Source organism: Mobula birostris, chromosome 13 (genome assembly GCF_030028105.1).
Source record: "Mobula birostris isolate sMobBir1 chromosome 13, sMobBir1.hap1, whole genome shotgun sequence".
In the NCBI taxonomy this organism is placed as follows: domain Eukaryota; kingdom Metazoa; phylum Chordata; class Chondrichthyes; order Myliobatiformes; family Myliobatidae; genus Mobula; species Mobula birostris.
The window spans coordinates 6,020,745-6,038,271 of record NC_092382.1 but is presented as its reverse complement, the minus strand read 5'-3'; the positions used below and the strand labels follow the sequence as shown (position 1 = coordinate 6,038,271).

General features: G+C 46.2%; 1 protein-coding gene and 1 pseudogene across 1 annotated transcript in view; both read left to right on the top strand.

Annotated features, from left to right (window-relative positions):
* Positions 1–17,527, top strand: part of LOC140208309 (uncharacterized) — a 292,599-nt gene that overhangs the window by 84,909 nt on the left and 190,163 nt on the right. The gene's annotated exons all lie outside the window — the stretch shown is intronic.
* On the top strand, positions 1,566–5,289 carry LOC140207370 (probable G-protein coupled receptor 139; annotated as a pseudogene).

Sequence of the window (17,527 nt, the reverse complement as noted above, 5' to 3'; positions counted from 1 at the left end):
GCACGGACTCGCGCACACACCAGACACACAGACACGTACACATATATGAACAGACAGCGACACAAACACACGAATACACACAGACACAGCAACACGCGAAAACTCACACATACAGGGACACACATGTACACGCGGGCTACTACACAGACACACACACACATAGTCAGGAATGCGTGCACAGGCACACAACAACACACTGCCTCACACAGAAACACACGCTTACGCGTTCGCGCGCGCACACGCAAGCACAGATCGAAATACACAACTGACACATACTAACACGCAGATCTTCACACTAAAACCAGCACATAGCTGGGCGTAGGCGTACGGAAATACAGCCACAGAAACACACAGGCACACACATTGACAGACAGAAACAGGCAAACGCACAGACAAACACAAACTCACACACTGACACACACAAACAATCAAAAAGGGACAAACACAGTCAGGGTAAAACACATAACGAAAACAGATACAGAAACAGAAATGTACACGACATACAAACACACAGACACGCACACTCTCAAACTAAGGCAGACACGGAGAGGTGCAAACGCTCTCTCTCTCTCTCTCTCTCTCTCTCACACACACACACACAGGCGGACGCACACACATACGCGACTGCACTTTCTTTTCCACATCTCCATTTCTCCGTCGTGTTTTCTGACAAATACTCACCACTCTGAGTTTGATGGCCAAGCATTAGGGTTAGAGGGGAAACACGTTGCAATTGATGACGCTTTTGAAGGCTTAGACAATTTTGTTGAGTCCAACTAATTCGAACAAATGGTCAAAGCCTTCTGAAAGCAGAGAACCCAGGAGCCCAAGATTACTCTTTTCGAAGATTGGACAGGCAGTGAATGCAGGAGACTGATTATGTGCAGATAGGTAGGATCGGCTTAATGTGACGTCATGGTCGGCACAGACACTGTGGGCCGAACGACCTGATCCTGTGCTTTAGCTTTCTCTGTTCTCTGTCGGAGTCAGAGAAACAGCAGGCAGCACGTTCCTGTCTGAGACGGTATATGTCTCTCAATGGTGGTGAACATGTTTCTGACCCAGGGCACTGTCTGGTACACTTCACACAAACAAGCTGAGGATGGCTGCTGGTAATCGGGAGTGGGAGATAAGGGTAAAGTGCGGTGAGCTGTGATTACAATTGGCGGTGAATCAGAGTGGAATGGCTGTTTTACTCTCAGTCAATCTCTTCAACCGATGGACGAAACTGAGGTAGAGAGTTGGGTCTGATGGTCATTGAAACAAAACCCCTTTGCTGGAGGACTGCCTCCAGCAATATACACCCTTCAGAACCATCACAATTTCCATTGTTTGCAGTTTCACAATTAATTCCTAAATTAATCACAAACGGTCTCGGCGGGGATTGCACTTGCCTGACGTAATCGGAATGTAAATATTTTTTTTAAATCTTTAGTTTTAAAGCTGTTGGAATCTGTCCCCGTGGAGTCGCTGAATGGTATTAAAACCCCAGGCATGCGCTGCATGAACATTTCATTCCGGGAGATCGCCTGTGGCACAGGAGGACAAATTACTGCACAGGGAAAATGTCTGCAATGTTGGACAGGTACTTGAGTGTGGATAAAATATTACGAGTGTTCATTGCCGTCATGGGAGGTCCTGGTGAGTGAGCAGAGCAATTCATGTTTGTTTATTCTGTGTGTTAACCGGCGTGAACCTGTTTATGATCACTTTCCAAGTTTCTAACTTAATGTTCAGTGCACCGTCAATGATCCGTCAATGGTATCGAACCTGTAAAAAGAACATTCTGAATGTTCATATTTAATGACAAAAGAAAGTACACCTCCGCCTCTCCCCTAACTCACGGGATCGACTCGAACGTTGCTCTTGCCTTTAATGGGACGTTGACCAGAGTGGTGCCAGTGCTCGGGACGGACATCTCTCCGCGCATGCGTGACTGGGAAAGTTTTACATTGGGGTGTTGACTGCTTATGAGTTATTCATCAGAGCGAGCTCTTGGGCCTTTGGTGACACCTTGTTCTGAATTGCCCCAGTGCTGGAGACAAGCAGCTCTCCAGGGAGATCTGAATGGGATGGTTTGAGTGGCACCTTGTCTAGAGTTCTATCGGGGCTTTTGAAAGACAACTCTAAGGGGAAATGTGATTTAGAGCAGCGGTCCCCAACCACCGGGCCGCGGACCGAACCAGGCCGCAGAGCATGCGCTACCAGGCCGCGAGGAAACGATATGATTTGGCGATAGGAGTCAGCTGCACCTTTCCTCATTCCCTGTCACGCACTGTTGAGCCATCACGCGCGCGTCGTCCATGTCAGCGCAGGAAGGAGATCAACTCCTCGAGCTTGCAAATGACGGCGGGCTGAAAAGTCTGTTTGACATAACATCTCTGCCGGCATTCTGGATCAAAGTCAAGGCTCCATATCCTGAGATAGCCGCGGAAGCACCGGAAACATTGCTTCCATTTCCAACATATCTCTGCGATGAATGTAACAAAAACTAAATTGCGGATTAGACTGAACATAAGGAACCCCATTCGAGTATCGCTGTCCCCCATCACCCCTCGATGGGACCGTCTTGTTGCAGGAAAACAAGCCCAGGGCTCCCACTGATTCCGCGGGTGCATTGCAATGATTTTATAAGTTCATACGGGGAAAATATGCGCTGTGTTTAATATCCAAACGTTACTTCAAATGTTATGATGCTATTGACTTATATAACCATATAACAATTACAGCACGGAAACAGGCCATCTCGGCCCTTCTAGTCCGTGCCGAATGCTACTCTCACCTCGCCCCACCGAACTGCACTCAGCCCATAACCTTCCATTTCTTTCCTGTCCATATACCTATTCAATTTATCTTCAAATGATAATATCGAACCTGCTTCTGACAATTGTACTGGAAGTTCGTCCAATACTTACTTCAAACTCCCCTGTCCTCCCCTGATCATTGACTTATCGCTATATTCATGCGAGGAAAATGCGCTGTGTGTTTAATATTAAATTCGTTAGATAAAGCCTTTTAGAAACGAAATTGAGTGTATTAGCCACTTATCACCCATATTCCGGTCGTGATTAACATCCACCTCCGAATAGAATCGCCAAAAACGATTTGCGGAAAAAATAATCAACAGGTGCACACATGCGCAAATTACACATGCGCACTGATGCCCGCGCAAGGCTTCATGGTCATTGTAGTCTTTCACTGGGTAAACGCAACGTATTTGACCGGTACTCTTGTCCGTTGGCAACCATCCCGCCCCTCCGGTCGGCTGGTCCGTCGGTCCGCAAGAATATTGTCAACATGAAACCGGTCCGCACTGCAAAAAAGGTTGGGGACCCCTGCAGTACAAGGCAATAAATAGATTGCATTATTCAAAAGCAAGACTGAATCGCATCTTCCCATCCGTGTCTCCTGAATGCGACAAGTGCCGCTCTGCCGAGGGCTCACTAGCACATCTTTTCTGGTTTTGCCCTACATTATACAACTTTTGGACTGCAATCTTTGAGTGGGTCTCAAAAGTCTATTCCAGAGACATTCAGCCCAATCACGACCTCGCCATCTTTGGATGCTCTGCAGAGACTCTTGAGTTGCCGGGACATGCAGATTGCTCTGCATCTGGGAATGGTGGTGGCGAAGAAACTTATTCTTCTGAGCTGGAAGTCTGCTACTCCACCCACCTTCGCACACTGGCTCAAGCAGATGTTGTCTGTTATACAAATGGAAAGACTGCGTCCGCACAAACCCAATACACAGAATACATTTGAGAGAATATGGGGACCCTTATTGGCTCAGTGTCACATTACCTCACATACACAGTGACCTTGACCTGCATAGTCTCATGAGCGGGTGTGGTGCCTAACCGGATTCCTTCATTCACTTTACTGCACATTGCTTATGTAATCTTGTAAATTGTCTGGCAACCTTTTTGTTTTTTTTTTTTTTTTGGTTTTTGATTTGTTTTGTCTGTTCTCCGCCTGGCGCGGTATTTCCTTTGTATTGTTTTGTCTTCAATATATTTTGTCTTTGTAAAACTGAAAATTGTAGATAAAGTAATTTAAAAAAAACTTACCCCTGACATCTCCTCTGCACCTACTTCCAGCCACATGAGTGTTGGGTTTTCCAGAGGCCCGGTCAGTCAAGGTTAAATCAGTGAAACTGGCCCCATCGGAACTGGATCGCTGTTGTTCCCGACGATTACCCACATCTCGTCATATCTCCACAGTGGGGAAGGCAGGTCTGAGACAGTGTGACCCGTGCTTGGTGTTAGTTGAGCAGCTGTTCACCGCCTCTGGCGCTCATGGCCATTGGCGGAAACCCGAACCCGTGTCCATTCCCGGAGTATGTGTTCAATAATTCCCAGTGTCTGTTCTCTGTCTCTCTCCCTGCAGTGAACTTAGTGGCGATTGTGATCCTGTCCCGGGGAAAGTGTGGCCTCTCTACCTGTACCACCCGCTACCTGGTGGCCACGGCAGCGGCGGATCTACTGACCGTTGTCACCGAGGTCTTTGTGCGTCAAGTCATAAATTATTACTTTCCGTGGAATTTTTTGAACACTACCCCGATGTGCAGAGTTGTCGAGGTACTGAGGTTCACAGCCACATACTGTTCTGTCTGGTTCACCGTCATGTTCACTGTTGATCGCTTTGTCGCTATTTGCTGTCAGAAACTAAAAACAAAATATTGCACCGGGAAAACTGCGGCTGTGGTTCTAACAACAACCGCCGTGCTGTCCTTTCTGAAAAAATGTTCCCCGTTACTTCCTCTGGGAACCCAGAGAGATCATCGAGAATGTAACATGGTTCTGCAAGCTTATGGAATATACTTTCACTGACCCCGGATGGGTAGTATACGATTAGCTTGATATAGTTTTGAATCCGTTCATTCGTTGTGATCCTGTTACTCAACGCTCTGACATTCAGGCACATTTTAGTGGCCAGTCGGGTCCGTAGGGGACTGAGAGGTCAGGGCAAAGGCGAGAATCGCAGTGACCCGGAGATGGAGAGCAGGAGGAGGTCTGTGATCTTACTCCTCGCCATCTCCGGAAGCTTCATCACCCTGTGGCTGACACTAGTTGTAAATTTCATGTATTATGAGATCAAAGGAATTGGATTCGATTTCAATGATTCTGAGGTGATCTTTCACAACGCCAGGATTTTGCTGAAGAATTTCAGCTGCTGCACGAGCACATTTATTTACGCTGTGACTCAGTCGAAATTCAGGGAGCAGGTGATCAGCGCGGTGAAATATTCGTTCAACTGGGTGCGACAGGTCATTAATAAAGCCGCGTCCTGAGCACAACCCAGATTCACCGCCCGATCCCAGGTGTTATTCCCGGGCGAACTGTCCCATCGACCGGCAGCTCCGGGAAATTAGTAACAACAGTGATGTGGACCGTAAAAATAGGAAATGAGGGGAAATAGAGGTAGGGAGACAGGGACGCGAGTGTGAGGGAGAGACGTGAGAGAGTGGCTGAATGAGGTGATGAAACGAGAGCGGTGCACGCGTGGGGTTGGGAGAACAGGAGAGATATTGTGTTTGTGTGTGTGTGTATATATGTGCGCGCCTGTCTGTCTGTGTGTGCGTGTGTGTGTGTGTGTGTGTGTGTGAAAAAGAGCGGACTGTGGTTAGACCGGGAGGAATGTAGAAAAGATATTTAAGGATGTTGCTTGGACATTGGGGCTCTTTTATGGGGAGAGTTTGCCAGGATGGGTATTTATCTCTTGGATCTTCGAAGAGTGAGAGGCAACCAAATGGAAACGATTAAAGTTGCCATCGGTTCTGGGAAGCTGGACAATGAGAGTTCAGGTTCCCGCTGATATAGCTCCACTAGAGTGTCCCATCCTGTTGGTAAGTTCTACCCACAGTCACTGTGTGGCTGGAGGTGAGGGAGGGGAGGCAATTCACATGCATTTTCTTAGTTATGCTGTCAGTACTGTGGGCTGCAGGCGCGGGTACAGATTCTGGAATCAGAGCTCATTTACTGCCAGCTCGTAAGATTTGCGAACAAAACATGCCCCGTTCGTGTGCCTTTACTTCCATTATGAGGAAACCTAAAAATAATCCCCTCAGACTCTGGTCATTACGTCACGCACCACCTCTCATTGCGAGCACAACAACTCAATGACGGTGTTTGTGAATTACGTCACGCCGCTTCCATTATGGACCAGTTGTGCCATTTGCCACCATTAACGTCACCTACAATTGAATCTGAGGGTAGGGTCGGGGAGGATAATCGGTGCTGCATCGCCCTCGGTGTTGGGATCATTGCACAGTCACTGTACCGTCTCCTTTTGATTCGAGTCCTCCGGTCCCAGCAAACAAATTCGTGAGTCATTTCTGCGCCTTTCTAGATTAAACACGTCCTCCCTGAGGCGGGCGACCAGAAATGCGCACAGTTACTCCGCTGTGGTCTCGCCTGCATGGAAAAGTACAGCAGGGGAACAGGCCCTCCTGCTCACTGCGTTGTTCTGAACTAATCGAACGGACAATTTCATGACTAACTACAGCCATTCCTTCTGCCTACACAAGGTGCACATCCTTCCATGTTTACGCATTCATGTGGTATCTGATAACCTCCATGGAATCGGCCTCCACCATCACATTCGGCAATCCTTCCAGACACCCGCCACGATGAGAATGAAAAAAAAAACGTAAAGAACATCTCCTTTAAACATTCTGAATCATGTTTAACATCACTGGCTTACATAAGTTGTTTTATTACAACAGGAGTGGTTGGAAATGATACAAAATTACACTAAATTTAAATAAGTAAACAAACAAACAAATGAACAAACAAATAAATAAATGCTGCGAAAAAGGACTATAAGGTTCCCGACCAGAAATGTCGACTGGACTTTTATTTTTCATCGATGCTGCCGAGCCTGCTGAGTCCCTGCAGCAATTTGTGTGCGTTGCTTGGATTTCCAGCATCGGAAGATTTTCTGTTGTTTGTAATGAGATGCTGTTTCCCCCATTCACCTTAAATACATTCCCTCTGGTATCAGACATTTCTTCCTCAAGGAAAAAAGGAAGCGTCTATCCACTCTGTCTGCGACTCTCATATACCCATACTCCTCTGTGTGGCCTTCCTCAGCCTCTACTGTTCCCGAGCAAATATCCCTCGATTGCTCAATCTCTCCTTATCCAGGCAGCGTCATGTTTACCCTCTTCTACTCACTGTCCAAAGCATCGACATTTTCCCGGTAATATAATGCAATATGCCAGATGCGGTTCATCTAGAGATTTAGTAAACTGCAACCCAGCTACCTGACATTGGGGCTCACTGCCACGCTTATTAAAAGTAAACAGACCGTACGCCTTCTTTACCATCTCATTGTCCCATGCAGCCACTTTCCGGGAGCGATGAACTGGATCCTGGGATCCTTCTGCACATTAACACTGGACTTCAACACAATCCAATCTCACCCCATGACACGTATCCCAGAGTCCCGGTAAACCTCCTCTGCATTCTCCCAGCACAAGACATCTTCTCGACTGAATGTTGACCAGAACGGGATGCAAAAAATTCAAGAAACTTAGCAGGTCAGGCAGCATCTATTGAAAGATACAGAATCAATGTCTCGGAAGAGATCCATCCCTTTCAACATTGGCACGGGTCCTTCAACACAGCCCTTCCATGCCGACCAGGTGAGCACCTAAACTAGTTCTGTCTGTCTGCGTCTGACCCATTCCCCCTGAAACTGGAATTAAATCGAATGCAGATCTCGGTCGCTTTGGCACATGGGCTGAAGGGTATTTTTCCTGCTGTAAATACCGCACCAGTAAGGAGGTCTTGTCCACTGACTTAAAGAGAATTAAGTTCGAGAACCTTCCAGAGCCTGGGGGGCTACACTGCACATTATTGTGAGATGGAGTAGATGACATTACTGGGGACTTCAGCAATACATTTGTCCTCTCTCTAGCCACAAGCAAGATCCCAGAAAGCCAGGGATAAATGTTATTATATTATTTAGGAAGCCGGATGAATAATATTGGAATACAATGACCCACCTCACGTCAGGATATGTAAATTACTGGAGAGCATTCTTTGGGATGGGATGTACTTATTGAACAAAACACACATAAACATACACCTTGTTTCTTCCAAACTGTTCTGACCTGTTCCCTGCTCTAGTCCCATCGGCCTGCACCCGGAAAAGAGTCTTTCCTACTATCCACCCCTCCCCCCCCAATCCATGTAGCTGTCCAAGTGGCTACTGAATGTTGCAATTGAACCTACGTTCTCCACTTCCCCAGACAACTCATTCCACACTCACACCGACCTCTGAGTGAACTTCCCTCTCCTCTGACCCTTAAGTATTTCATCTTTTACCCTTAACCTATGATCTCCTCTAGAGTCATCCAACCTGAAGTGGTAAAGCCTCATTTGGGCAAGACCCAACCTATTGAATATTACCCTATAACGCAGATCCCAAAGTCCTGGGAGCATCATTGAAATTTTCTCTGCAATCTTTCAAATTATTCACATATTTCCTGTAGATTGTTGATCAGAACGACAAACAATAGAAGTTTGTCCTCACTGACGTCACATTCAACTGCAATATAACGTCACAATTCTTGTACTCAGTAGTTTGATTTATGAAGGCCAAGGTGTAGTAAGCTTTTTTGTGACCCTATCTCGGGATTATGGGACTGTATTCCCAGATCTCTCTGTTCCCCCGCACGCCACAATTCACTACCGTTTACTGTGTAATTCCTACCCGGGTTGGAGCTCCCAAAGCGCAACACCTTACACTTTCCTGCATTGAATCACATCTGCAAAGTTTTCAGCCCATTTTCCAGTGGCTCCACTCATGCTGGTCGGCACAACTTTGTGGGCCGAGTGGCCGGTTCCTGTGCTGCACAGTGCTATGGTCAATGTTGGACGTTTAGGACTGAGCACAATACTCTAAATGTATTCTAACCATAGTTTTGTAGACCTGCAACATTATGTCACGGAATTTGGTTTGGCTCTAGAGGTAGTACCGAGGAATAGATTATAGTGATGACGGGGTTAAGCCTATGTGTCTCCTGGGAGTAAACTGACTGCACTTCAGAAGAAAGAGAGGGGATCGGACTGAAATGAACCAAGTAATGAAAGAGGGATGGGTAAATCAGAGGCAGGGAAATCATTACCACTGGCGGGTGAGACTACACTTGGGGATCACAGCCTCAAGATTCGGGAATTAGATTTAGGACGGAGATGAGGGGGAAGTGCATTTCCCATAAGGTGGTGAACCTGTTGACTCCTCAGCAGTTGAAGCTACTTCAGTAAACACCCACTCAGTGGCCCGGTTGTCAGGTACAGGAGTGGAAGCCGGTGCCGCCTTTTGCCGCTGCAGCCCATCCACGACAAGGCTCGACGTGTTGTGTGTTCAGGAATGCTCTTCCGCAGCCGCTGTGGCAACGTGTAGTTATTTGATTCACTGATGTGCGTGAAAATCCCAGAAGCTGAGTCGCTTCAGAAATTCTCAAACCATTCCGTCTGGCATCAATAATTATCCCACGCTCAAAGTCAGTTCAATCACATTTCTTCCCTTGTCTGACGTTTGGTCTCAACAGGGACTGAACCTCGTCATCATATCTGCACAATGTTTATGTGTTGAGACGCTGCCGCATGATTGGCTGATTCGCTATTTGCATCAACGCACAGGTATACAGGTGTACCAAATGTTGCGTGTAGTTCAGACACGGGCAGGTTTCTGCACAGCAGGGAATTTATGAGTGCAGGGTGAAAGGCAGATAGTGTTACTGTGGTCACCGGCAGGACATTGGAGAAATGGCAGACTTTGTCCCGGTGAGGGGTGACCACAACTCAACACAGGTTTGGGGGAATATAAGATCCCCCGTCGACACAGAAACAAAGGAATAGAAAGACAGCATCAGAGGCGTTACTAAACGGCAGCGCGAGGAAAATAATTCTTCCAGACACAAGGACGTTTGCACGATATATTTCTCTGTGAACATTCGGTGTTTGATAGTCTTTTTTTCACTTTGATTTGCCGAGAGTTTGACACTATGCCCGAATGCTTGAACTGTGGACAGTTAGAAGATGAGGTGTTGTTCCTCCAAATTGTTTTGAGCTGTGACAGAGTTTTTAATCAGAGATCACCATGGAGACCAAAATTATCTCAGCTGAAATGTCCTTCGCCCACTTGGCGTGCTTTGTAAACTTTTAACTGGGTAGAAGAGGCAAAGGATTTGTGTATGGGAATCTCAAACACAACAGCACGTTAGTTCCGCTGTATCTGTCAGTTCACCAGCGCTTGAATGCCGCCGATCCTTGAATGTGGAGGCGAAGATGCTGGAGAAGACAGCGCCCCACTCGCTACAAGGAGATCCCGATCACGTGTCCATGTCCGTGATCTGATTGGATACATTGCCATGACGTTATAGCAGTGTGATGTCATTCACTGGCTCTCATTTTGGAAGGGATTCAGTGGGACATCCCAGATACACCAACAGCTTCGCACTGGGAAGCGGCCGTTCACCTGCTCCGTGTGTGCGAAGAGACTCATTCAGTTAACCCACCTTGTGATTCTCCGGTGAGTTCACAATAAATAGAGGCCACATTTCTGTACGGAGTGAGTAAAGAGTTTTACTCAATCATCCCAGCTGCTGCAACACCAGCAACTTCACATCAGGGAGGAAGGTCAAATCAGCTCTGTGTTAAATCACGGTGACTGAAGGCAGCTGCAGGTTCATGAGGGACTGTTACTGTCAGATTCTGCAGTTCGTGCGGCTGCTCATCGCACCCAGTACTGAACCCTGGTCACTGAGCATTGGAGGAGTCTGTTCTGCTGATGTTAGCCTCAAACTAGACTGGTGTTTAATATTGTGGATCTGTGAAAGATAAATCAGTTCTGTATCAAATCCCGTGTCGCAGGTGCTTACTGTCTCAGCTGAACTCACAATGTACACTAGAGAGGCCACTCAGTCTATCCGGTCCCTGCCCATGTTTCTGTCACTGCCCTATCATTGCCGCTCCCCTCTCACTCTCCCTGTGATGACAGTCTATAACTAGTCACCACTCCGTGGGAGAAGAGATTTCCCTTGAATTCCATAGAATCACATAAATCTACGCCGCATTACAGGCCTTTCGGCCCACAGTGTTGTGCCGACCATGTAACCAACTCAAGAAACCTACCACATAGCGCTCTATTTTTCTAAGCTCCATGTACCTATCTAGGAGTCTCTTTGTATCCGCCTCTACCACCGTCGCTGGAAGTGCATTCCACATACACACCTCTCTTATTGAAATATATAAGATTATTAAGGGATTAGACATGTTGCAGGCAGGAAGCATGTTCCCGCTGATGGATGAGTCCAGAACCAGAGGCCACAGTTTAAGAATAAGGGGTAAGCCATTTAGAACGGAGTTGAGGAAAAACATTTTTACCCAGAGATTGGATGATATATGGAATGCTCTGCCCCAGAAGGCTGTGGAGGCCAAGTCTCTGGATGCTTTCAAAAAAGAGATGGATACAGCTATTAAAGATAGTGGAATCAAAGGTTATGGAGATAAGACAGGAACTGGATACTGATAGTGGATGATCAGCCATGATCACAGTGAATGGCGGTGCTGGCTCGAAGGGCCGAATGGCCTACTCCTGCACCTATTGTCTATTGTCTATTGTCTCTCTATGTTTAAAAATCTTAGCTCTGACATATCCTCTGTACCTACTTCCAAGGAGCTTAAAACTAAGCCCCCTCGTGTTAGCCGTTTCAGCCCTGGGAAAAAGCCTCTGGCCATTCACACGACAAATGCCTCTAATCATCCTGTACACCTGCATGAATTTCCTGCATGATTTTCTCCAGGCTGAATAAGACGATGAGCTCACTGTGGTTTTGACGTTGTTCAGGGCTCTGGACTAAGATGGTTAAACTCCTTCTTCCCTGCAATTTTCAAGTTTTGTGTCATTTTCACTAATTTCAAAGGTCTATGCCTCAGACAGCTGGGTTGTCGCAATGCACCTCTAAAGTCTGACAGCAGACTAGCGAGTGAATCTTCTTCGGAGCAGAGTCAGAAACCAAAGAGTTTCCAGCCTGAATCAGGGCTCTGCGTCTCCAGAAAGAGATGGGGTCTAGAGCTTACCAGAAGGAAGAGGAAGAGGAATCAGACCAGCAGGATGTGGATACAAGTGAAAGATCAGAAACATTTGGAAACTGGTTGATCGAAAAAAGGGTGGTTAATTTCTTCAAAATACTGGTGGATATCAACAGATCAGGCAGCAATCGTGGAGAGGATTAAATAGACAACGTTTAGGCCGAGCCACTTCAGCATGCTTAGACTGTGTACTCGTCTGCTTAGTCGCTGCCTAAACTGCAGAGTTCCTCCAGCATTTTGTGTGTGTGTCTCTGTATTTCCAGCAACAGACGAATCTCTTGTGTTTCATATCTGCCTTTGTAAGAGGATTGTACTTTGGCATTAGATACACGTCGATATTGAGTGTACTGTTTACTGGAGCCGCTTTCTGTGTTAAAACAGCTGCTGAATTTTCTACACACAAAAAAAAACTCTGGGGTATGGACAGAGAACCGGTGCTTGCAGGAACTGTTAATGGTACTCTGATTACCCATAAAGCTCTGTGTTAAAAATTTCGCTGATGCTGCAGCACCGATCAACTGCGCAGGCGTCAGCGCTGTTGACCTCAGAGAATGTCACGCATGCGCGCAGTTCACAACGGCCTTGCAAGTATCGGGTAAAGGTGAGAGTGAATTTCCGTGCTTAATTTTCAACACCGACTTCGGGTAGTTGCTGTGACTCCGGACTCCGTGACCCGCAATCCCGGGACAGTCCTGCTCTCTTCCCTCTCTCTCAGCCCCACCATCCGTACACGGGCCCCGGGGAGCTTCCGGCTGATGAGGGAATGGGAACCGATGGGTCTCTCAGACAGAGCTGAGCTCCAGCTGTCTAAATGCAAGGATCGGGAACTCGGAGAAAGGGAACAAAATCTTTTACATCAGCTGTTGTGAAAATCACCTTTGTTCTGCCTCCAGTCACAACCAAGAGAAAATCAGCAGAGAAGACACAGTTTTAAGGTGCTTGGAAGTAGGTACGAAGGAGGTGTCAGGGGTGTTGTGTTCTTTATACGTACCGTGGGTTACTAATAACAAACCATATTCTGCAGAATTGAACTTTTATTTAACAGCAACAAAACCAGGTTTTACACTGCCATGCTTCTCGATCATGCTTCATTTCTGCTCATGTTAAGAACTCTGTCCAGTCACGTCCTGACACGTGATATCACCACAAGGGGTGAGTTTTTTACACAGAGTGGTGAGTGCGTGGAATGGGCTGCCGGCGACTGTGATGAAGCCAAATACAATAGGGTCTTTTAAGAGGCTCCTGGATAGGTACATGGCACGTAGAAAACTACAGGGCTATGGAGAACTCTAGGGAATTTCTGAAGTAAGTAGCGTTCGGCACAGCATTGTGGGCCGAAGGGCCTGTATTGTGCTGTATTGTATTGTGTTGTATAAATGGGGAAGTCACTTACCCATGACCATTAGTTGTCGTCCCACCCAACATCAATGGAAAAAGCTGCTTGCATTTACCCTATCTATACCCTCATAATTTTGTATACTTCTAACAAATCCAAAAGAAATGGTATAATTTCCTTGTTTATGCTTAGAGCCTTTTTCAGATGGATAAGATGATGAGGGGCATTGATCGTGTGGATAGTCAGAGGTTGTTCCCCAGGGCTGAAATGGCTAACAAGAGGGGCATAGTTTTAAGCTGCTTGGAAGTAGGTACCAAGGGGATGTCAGGGGTAAGTTTTTTTACACAGAGAGTGGTGGGTGTGTGGAATGCACTGCCAGCAGTGGTGGTCGAGGCAGATACAATAGGGTCTTTTTACAGCCTCTTAGATAGGTACATGGAACTTAGAAAAAATAGAGGGCTATGTGCTAGGGAAATTCCAGGCAGTTTCTAGAGTAAGTTTCATGGTTGGCACAACATTGTGGGCTGAATGGCCTGGAATATGCTGTGTATTTCTATGTTCTATGTTGAAAAGCGAAATAACTTTGACTATCCAACAATCCTCGGATAACTCCTCCAGCACTAAGGATGATTTAATTATCTCTGCTAGGGCCCCAACAATTTCTACACTTGCCTCCCGTAGGGTCCGAGGGAGCACCTTGTCATGCCCTGGAGATTTATCCACCCTAATCTGCCTCAGGATAGCAAACATCTCCTCTTCTTTAATCTGTGCAGGGTCCATGATTTTAATGCCGCTTTTCCACACTCTCATTGACACTGTGTCCATCTGAGTAAATAGAAATGAAAAAAATATTTAAGATCTCCCCCATCTGCTTTGGTTCCAGCCATGGATTGCCATTCCGGTCTTCCAGAGGACCAACTTTGTGCCTTGCAATCCTTTTGCTCTTAATCTATCTCCAGAATCACTGAGGATTATCCTTCATCTTTTCTGCAAGGGCAACGTCATTCCTTCTTTTAGCCATCCTGAGTTATTTCTTATGTGTTCTCTTGCATTTCTTAAACTCCATAAGAACCTACCTGCCTATCCCTGTTATGCAACTCCATTTTGTGCTTCACCAGGGTCTCGATATCTCTTGAAAACCAAGAGATACAGTTTCTGTTTTTATCTTTTATTCTGAAAAGCACATACCCACTTTGTGTTTACAAAATTTTGCTTTGAAGGCCTCAATTTACCAAGCACACCTTTGCCATAAAGCAGCCTGTCCCAGGCCACAGTTGCCAGATCCTAGTGTCATAATTCCAGCTGTTGATCCATGCCCTGAACACATCCGCCTTTCCTGCACTGCTCCTTGTATTGAAGTATACAGGATTGAGCATATTCACTGCACCATGCTTAACTTTGTCAATCCTGTCTTTGAGGTCTCAACAGCAACTGTCTCCACAGCCTCTCCAGTATCTGTTCTGTTATTCAGGCTCCCATTCCCCCTGCAACTTTAGTTTAACCCTCCCCTACTCCCACCTCCCACCATGCAGCTCCATCACCCCTTTGGCTTTCATCTCCCAGATCAATAAAAAGGAGGTGCATACCAGGTACAGGCAGATAGGAACAAATGGGATACTTATGAAGTACAGGAAATTCAAGTGAACACTTATGAAAGACAAAGAAGGCATGAGGTTGCCCCAGCAGACATGGTGAAGGAGAATCCACAGGGATTCTGCAGACATGTTAAGAGCAAAAAGGATTGCAAGGGGAAAAAAAATTAATCCTGTGCAAGATCAGAACAGTAGTTCTGATCTGAGACAAAATAGATGTGGGAGATTTTTTTCTGCAACCGTATTTACACAGTACATGGACACAGAGTCTATAGAAGTGAGGCAAAGCAGCATCAACTTCATGGATCCTGTACAGATTACAGAGGTGGAGGTGTTTGCTGTCTTAAGGCAAATTAGCGTGGATAAATCCCCAGGGCCTGACAAGTTGTTCCCTGGGACCCTGCGGAAGACAAGTGCAGAAATTGTCGGGGCACAAGGACAGATATTTAAATCATCCTGGGTGACAGGTGAGGTACTGGAGGATTGGAGGACAGCCAATGTTGTTCCGCTGTTCAAGAAAGGCTCTAAAAATAAACTAAGAGATTGTACATTGGTGAGCTTGACATCAGCAGTGGGAAAGTTATTGGAACGTGTGTGCAGGAACTGGAGATATGCTGTAAGTATTTGGATAGATGTGGACTGATTAAGGATAGACATCAGGGCTTTGTGCACGGTAGGTCATGTCTAACCAATCTTGTAGAGTCTCTCGAGGAAGTTATCAGTTAAGGAAGTGGATGTTGTCTACATGGACTTCAGCAAGGCACTTGACAAAGTCTCATATGGGAGGTTGGTCAAGAAGGTTCAGTCACTCAGCATTCAAGATGAGACAGTAAATTGGATGAGACACTATCTTTGGGAGAAGCCAGTGTGTGGTAGCAGATGGTTGCCTCTCTGACTGGAGGCCTGTGACTAGCGGTGTGCCACAGGGATCAGTACTGGATCTGTTATTGTTTGTCATCTATACCAGTAATCTGGATGATAGTGTGGTTAACTGGATCAGCAAATTTGTGGCTGACACCAAGATTGGTGGTGTAGTGGTCAGTGAGGAAGAGTATCAAGGCTTGCAGTGCGATCTGGACCAGCTGGGAAAATGGGTTGAGAAATGGAAAATGGAATTTAATGCGGACAATGTGAGTTGTTGCACTTTGGTATGATCTACCAAGGGAGGTTTTTCACCGTGACTGGTCGGGCACGGTGGAGAGTTGTAGAAGAAAGGGACCTGGGAGTACAAGTCCTTAATTCACTGAAAGTGGTGTCACAGTTAGATAGGGACGGAAAGCAGGATTTCAGCCCATTGGCCTTCATGAACCACAGTACTGACAATGATAGATACTTTATACTTTATTGTCGCCAAACAATTTGTACTAGAATGTACAATCATCACAGCGATACTTGATTCTGCGCTTCACACTCTCTGGATTACAAATATTAAATATTAAAATATTAAAAGTAGTTAAAATTAGTCAATATTAAAAATTTAATGTATAAATCATAAATAGAAAATAGAAAAATGGGAAGTAAGGTAGTGCAAAAAAACCAAGAGGCAGGTCCAGATATTTGGAGGGTACGGCCCGGATCCGGGTCAGGATCCGTTCAGCAGTCTTATCACAGATGGAAAGAAGCTGTTCCCAAATCTGGCCGTACGAGTCTTCAAGCTCCTGAACCTTCTCCCGGAGGGAAGAGGGACGAAAAGTCTGTTGGCTGTGTGGGTCGTGTCCTTGATTATCCTGGCCGCACTGCTCCGACAGCGTGCGGTGTAATGTAAGTCCACGGGCGGAAGATTGGTTTGTGTGATGTGCTGTGCCGTGTTCACGATCTTCTGCAGCTTCTTGCGGTCTTACGGATGTTATGTTGACTTGCAGAAGATATTGGTAAGGCCTGATTTGGAGTCTTGTTTGCAGTTGTGGTCACCTACCTACAGGAAAGATGTAAAAGAGGTTGAAAGAGTTCTGCGAAAATTCACAAGGACGTTGCCAGGTCTGGAGGACTTGGGTTATAAGGAAAGATTGAACAGATCAGGACTTTATTCCCTGGAATGTGGAAGATTGAGCAGAGATTTGATTGTGATAGCGGGGCATAGATGGGGTAAATGCAAGCTGACTTTCTCCACTGGGATTGGGTGGGACTACAACCAGAGACCATGGGTTAAGTGTGAAAGGTGAAACGTTAAGGGGAACATGAGGGGGAACATCTTCACACAGACGGTCATCCGGGTGTGGAATGAGCAGCCAGCACAAGTGGTGCATGCGAGCTCAAGTTCAACATTTAAGAGGTTTGTGTAGGTACCTGGATGGTAGGGGTATGCGAGTAGAAAGTTTAAGCAGCTGGGCACCACCTAGATGGCCCAAAGGGCCTGTTTCTGTGCTGTAATTTTCTGTGACTGTGACAAGAACCTGAAATAATACAAAAATTCACACTAAGTCCTTTTAACAGCTGTGCGGACCAACCATTCATCTCAGCAGGAATTGTTTATATGGTGTTAAAACTGTGGCACTT